Source organism: Oncorhynchus keta, chromosome 1 (assembly GCF_023373465.1).
Source record: "Oncorhynchus keta strain PuntledgeMale-10-30-2019 chromosome 1, Oket_V2, whole genome shotgun sequence".
Classification (NCBI taxonomy): Eukaryota; Metazoa; Chordata; class Actinopteri; order Salmoniformes; family Salmonidae; genus Oncorhynchus; species Oncorhynchus keta.
Window position 1 is genome coordinate 81,104,612 of NC_068421.1, and position 6,744 is coordinate 81,111,355.

Genomic DNA, 6,744 nt, shown 5'->3' on the forward strand with positions numbered 1-6,744 from the left:
TAGTTTTTTGGGCCTTTTCTCCCAGCATTGTCCCAGCCATATCTGCGAAAGTAGGAAGAATTAAGTCCTCCACAATAGTATGGGGCTTGCCTGTCCTAGCCACTTGGTAGCTCACCATATAAGACGCTTCTACCCTTCTTATTAATGGTATCTGTTGCTTTTATACGTGTCTTACTATTCGAAAGTCGTCTTAATTCATGCTCAAAAAACTCCTGTGGCTTATTTTTCAAATTGGCATGTTTTGTTTCTATATGTCTGCCCAATAGTGAAGGTTGTGAGATAGTACTTTTGCACATAAAGCACACTGTGGCTGAGGAAAGGCACTACTCCCATGCTCAGTTGGTAGAGCATGGCACTTGTAACGCCAGGGTAGTGGGTTCGATTCCCGGGACCACCCATACGTAGAATGTATGCACACATGACTGTAAGTCGCTTTGGATAAAAGCGTCCACTAAATGGCATATATTATAAGTGAACACCAAATCAATGTAGTTCTCATCATATTTGCGCCTCTTCGATGGTCTAATGTCCCTGTCTGTTGTTCGGTGCTTTCCCGGGTAAGGGGGCAGTAGCTCTTCGGCTGCATCAGATTCACATTTGTCAGTGTCCATGCTAGCTGGGCTAACAACAAATGTAGAATTACTGATGTTAGCACTGGATGTGCTCGTGGAAGCAGAACAACCTGTCGTCGACAGGTGCAGATGTAGTACTGCTGGAAGTAGCAGTACTACCAGTAGAGCTGGTATGTGTCTCTATGGACACCGGCCTTACTTTTTTTAACCATTGATACATTTTTGAGCAAACGGAATGAGCAGCTGCTACGTTTGGCTACATATTTTTTTTAATGTGAATCACATTTTTATTTGGCGTACCCCTGACGGCATTGCGGGTACACGTGCCCCAGTTTGGGAATACCTGATTTAGCACAATGGATTACAATTTTGAGCCTATAGCTTTTAGTTTCTGGGCACCTCACTTATGGAACAATCTTCAGAATACTCAGTTGGATGCACTGCTGCCTTTTGGGCAATTCAGATTGTTGGGTAGAGGAACAGATTCTTCGATGAGGAACTGGGTTGTTTTTTATGATTATAGTTTTTTGTGTTTTTCTTTGTGTGTATCCTATGATCCTGCCTTGATTGTGTAGCTTATTGGTTAACTATTTGGCTAACTATCAGTTGTAAGGACCCTTCATGTAGTTATAATTTATTTTGTGAATCATATACAGTGTGTAGTTGTAATAAAACATTCATCATTTGTTGTTCATTTTGAGTGGGACCAATAACTCAGTGCCTTAGTTATACATGGTTTCATTATTTTTTGTGATAACATTTATTCATGACCATCATTTAGCTTTTTCAAACAGAAATTTGCATCCTGTAGCACTAATTCCAAAAAGTTTTGGGACACTATAAAGTTCATGGAGAATAAGAGCACCTCTTCCCGTCTGCCCACCACACTGATGATAGGAAACCCTGTCACCACCGATAAATCTATGATAATGGATAATTTCAATAAGCATTTTTCTACGGCTGGCCAAGCTTTCCACCTGGCTACCCCTACCCCGGCCAACAGCTGATGTTCTGAAAGAGCTGCAAAATCTGAATCCCTACAAATCAGCTGGGCTTGACAATCTGGACCCTCTCTTTCTAAAATAATCAGCAAAATTGTTGCAACCCCTATTACTAGCCTATTCAACCTCTCTTTCGTATCGTCTGAGATCCCCAAAGATTGGAAAGCTGCCGCGGTCATCCCCCTCTTTAAAGGGGGAGACACTCAAGACCCAAACTGTTATAGACCTATATCCATCCTGCCCTGCCTTTCTAATTACTGAAATAAGTCAATTAAATAAATTATGAGAATAGTAAGATTAACTGATCACGGACACGGTGGCGTAGCAGGAATCTCAGGATGATCAATGGAAACAAGATGCACCTGAGCTCAATTTCGAGTCTCATAGCAAAGGGTCTGAATACTTATGTAAATAAGTTATTTATGTTTTTTAACATTTTTTATACATTTGCAAAAATGTATATAAACCTATATTCGCTTTGTCATTATGGGGTATTGTGTTTAGATTGATGAGGATTTAAATTTTTTTTTTTAGAATAACGCTGTAATGTAGAAAAATGTGGAAAAAGACAAGGGGTGTGAATACTTTCTGAATGGATTGTACAATACAGTATCACTGAAATGTTTACATAAGACTTGTTGTGTATCCTGACTCACAATCAGCCTCCATCTCCACTGTATAGAGACACTATGGCACTTCCGCAGTTGACCGAACCCAGAAAACAAACAACCTGTTGTGATAACTATTGTAAAATGCATTGTGTCTGTAAAATGTATATAGTATGTATAGGCTGGCAGTAGAAGCCTAAGTGTTGTTGTCCATTAGTTTACTCCAATTAGGGGAGGGTTGGTTGGGTTAGGGGGAAATTAATTTTTATATGTGTGTATATACTATATATATACAGTAAAAAAAAATATGATTCATTTTTGATATATATATATATATATTTACAGTACCAGTCTGTAAGTTTGGAGTTTGGACATACCTACTCATTCAAGGGTTTTTCTTAATTTTTCCTATTTTCTACATTGTAGAATAATAGTGAAGACATCAAAACTATGAAATAACACATGGAATCATGTAGTTACCAAAAAAGTGTTAAATAAATCAAAATATATTTTATATTTGGGATTCTTCAAAGTAGCCACCCTTTGCCTTGATGACAGCTTTACACACACTTGGCAGTCTCTCAACCAGCTTCATGAGTTAGTCACCTGGAAGGCTTTTCCAACAGTCTTAAAGGAGTTCCCACATATGCTGAGCACTTGTTGGCTGCTTTTCCTTCACTCTGCGTTCCAACTCATCCCAAACCATCTCAATTGGGTTAAGGTCGCGTGATTGTGGAGGCCAGGTCATCTGATGCAGCACTCCATCACTCTCCTTCTTGGTCAAATAGCCCGTACACAGCCTGGAGGTGTGTTTTGGGTCATTGTCCAGATGGCATATCACTGCAGAATGCTGTGGTAGCTATGCTGTTAAAGTGTGCCTTGAATTCTAAATAAATCACAGACAGTGTCACCAGCTAAGCACCCCCACCATCACACCTCCATGCTTCACGGTGGGAGCCAGACATGACATGCGGAGATCATCTGTTGACCTACTCGGCGTCTCACAAAGACATGGCGGATGGAACCAAAAATCTCTACTTTGGACTCATCAGACCAAAGGACAGATGTCCATAGCTTGTGTTTCTTTGACTGAACTTCATGTTTTAAAGTAATGATGGACTGTCGTTACTCTTAGCTTTTTAGAGCTGTTCTTGTCATAATATGGACATGGTCTTTTACCAAAAAGGGCTATCTTCTATATACCCCCCCACACACACCTTGTCACAACACAACTGATTGTCTCAAACGCATTACGAAGGAAAGAAATTCCACAAATGAACTTTAACAAGGCACACCTGTTAATTGAAATGCATTATTCCAGGTGACTAACTCATGAACCTGGTTGAGAGAATGCCAAGAGTGTGCAAAGCTGTCATCAAGGCAAAGGGGGGCTACTTTGAAGAATGTCAAATATAAAATATATTTAGATTTGTTTAACACTTTTTGGTTACTACATAATTCCATATGTGTTATTTCATAGTGTTGATGTCTTCACTATTATTTTACAATGTATAAAATAGTAAAAATAAAGAAAAACCCTTCAATGAGTAGGTGTTTCCAAACTTTTGACTGGTACTGTATATATATAGGCTCTAACACCTCAAGCGAGAATGTATTCCTAAATTCACATTGGCCCTGTTTTCTATCCTGTGTTGTTTCTTTCGTCCAGGAAACAATACATGGGAACAGAGAGGCTGATCTGCAACACAGAGATAAATCAGAGGGAGGGGCCAGGTTTAGAAAGGAGACAGGTGCCGGTGAAACCCAAGGAAAGTAGGCAAACTTGGGAATTGGGACTCCTCGCAAACATATAACTTGACAATGTATGTCACCTTGCCAGGAATTGAACAAATCAGGTCTTTGGATTGCCAGTCAATCTGTGCCTTTATGGCAACTCATTTCACCACCGGCTATGGACGGATGATGTTGCTATTTCTGATACAAAGTTTAGTAAAGTTTGATTTTGTATGACTAAAATGTAATCCCCCAGGGTGTCTTTTGTTGTGTTGAAAGGGATATTTTATCACCAGAGAATAAAGGGCAATCACTTCTTAGTTCCTGACTGTGCATAAGAAATGAGGAAGTCAACATGAAAGGGGATATGTCCCACAAACCCAGCAAGGAAACTCAAACCCAGGCTTATACAATGGGCAATTTCCAAGAATCGTGAATAAGGACAAGTGATGCTAACACCTTGCTTTTTTCCCACTGTATTATTTTATGAACTTGCGTTGTCCGTTCCTGCTATAGACACCAGTACGGATCACAGTGTAGGGTCCCATAGTGAATGTCTGTGATGCAACAATATTGTTTTCATTATTAATGCTTGTCATAATAAAACTCCACAAAAGTCCTATATTTTATTACCATAGTCCCCTTATACACTGAGTTATATTGATGTCACTCGTTAAATCCACTTCAGTCAGTGTAGATGAAGAGGAGGAGACGGGTTAAAGAAGGATTGTTAAGCCTTGAGACAATTGAGAGATGGATTGTGTATGTGTGTCATTAAGGGTGAATGGGCAACACAAAACATTTGTCTTTGCATGGGGTATGGTAGTAGGTGCCAGGCACACCGGTTTGTGTCAAGAACTGCTTCGCTGCTGGGGTTTTCATGCTCAACCATTTCCAGTGTGTGTCAAGAATGGTCCATCAACCAAAGGACATCCAGCCAACTTGACACAATTGTGGGAAGCATTGGAGTTTACATGGGCCAGCATCCCCGCGGAACACTTTCAACACCTTGTAGAGTCCATGCCCAGATGAATTGAGGCTGTTCTGAGGGCAAAACTCAATATTAGGAAGGTGTTCCTAATGTTTCGTGTACTCAGTGTAAAATAGTATCTGGGGTTGAAATAACTGGAAAAGTCCTGAAAAGGGCATAACTTTAGAGGGTAACTATTGTTTTATGGTGATTTTATCATAAATCTCATGGCTGAAAGATGAGTGAAATAATCAAAAGGCTCACTAGATGGCAGGGTGGTGGTGGTGGTTGACGGAGGGCGTAACATGGAGGCTGTTTCAAATCCCATCCCAATAAAAATGACTTGCCTGAACATAACCAGTCACATTAATTTCTGCCTTAGAGGCAGAGCTGCCCTTTGAACAATATAAGTAAGTTATCCTTGTCCGAGCCAGAATGTCCCATAGGGAAGGAGCATATCTCCTGTTTCTGTAGCATGAGACAGCTTGATGTACAAGCTGGGAGCTTACTCTCTAGAATAGAGAGAACTCTGAGCTCTCTGATAGGGCGTTATATCCGGTCCCAGTGGATCTCCAGATATGGGTGTGGACGTGGTACTGTGGCTTCGATTTTTTTATTTTTTTATTTTTTATTTAACCTTTATTTAACCAGGTAGGCTAGTTGAGAACAAGTTCTCATTTGCAACTGCGACCTGGCCAAGATAAAGCATAGCAGTGTGAACAGACAACACAGAGTTACACATGGAGTAAACAATTAACAAGTCAATAACACAGTACAAAAAAAGGGGCAGTCTATATACAATGTGTGCAAAAGGCATGAGGAGGTAGGCGAATAATTACAATTTTGCAGATTAACACTGGAGTGATAAATGATCAGATGGTCATGTACAGGTAGAGATATTGGTGTGCAAAGAGCAGAAAAGTAAATAAATAAAAACAGTATAAAAACAGTATGGGAATGAGGTAGGTGAAAATGGGTGGGCTATTTACCAATAGACTATGTACATCTGCAGCGATCGGTTAGCTGCTCAGATAGCTGATGTTTGAAGTTGGTGAGGGAGATAAAGGTCTCCAACTTCAGCGATGTTTGCAGTTCGTTCCAGTCACAGGCAGCAGAGTACTGGAACGAAAGGCGGCCAAATGAGGTGTTGGCTTTAGGGATGATCAGTGAGATACACCTGCTGGAGCGTGTGCTACGGATGGGTGTTACCATCGTGACCAGTGAACTGAGATAAGGCGGAGCTTTACCTAGCATGGACTTGTAGATGACCTGGAGCCAGTGGGTCTTGCGACGAATATGTAGCGAGGGCCAGCCGACTAGAGCATACAAGTCGCAGTGGTGGGTGGTATAAGGTGCTTTAGTGACAAAACGGATGGCACTGTGATAGACTGCATCCAGTTTGCTGAGTAGAGTGTTGGAAGCCATTTTGTAGATGACATCGCCGAAGTCGAGGATCGGTAGGATAGTCAGTTTTACTAGGGTAAGCTTGGCGGCGTGAGTGAAGGAGGCTTTGTTGCGGAATAGAAAGCCGACTCTTGATTTGATTTTCGATTGGAGATGTTTGATATGAGTCTGGAAGGAGAGTTTGCAGTCTAGCCAGACACCAAGGTACTTATAGATGTCCACATATTCAAGGTCGGAACCATCCAGGGTGGTGATGCTAGTCGGGCATGCGGGTGCAGGCAGCGATCGGTTGAAAAGCATGCATTTGGTTTTACTAGCGTTTAAGAGCAGTTGGAGGCCACGGAAGGAGTGCTGTATGGCATTGAAGCTCGTTTGGAGGTTAGATAGCACAGTGTCCAATGACGGGCCGAAAGTATATAGAATGGTGTCGTCTGCGTAGAGGTGGATCAGGGAAT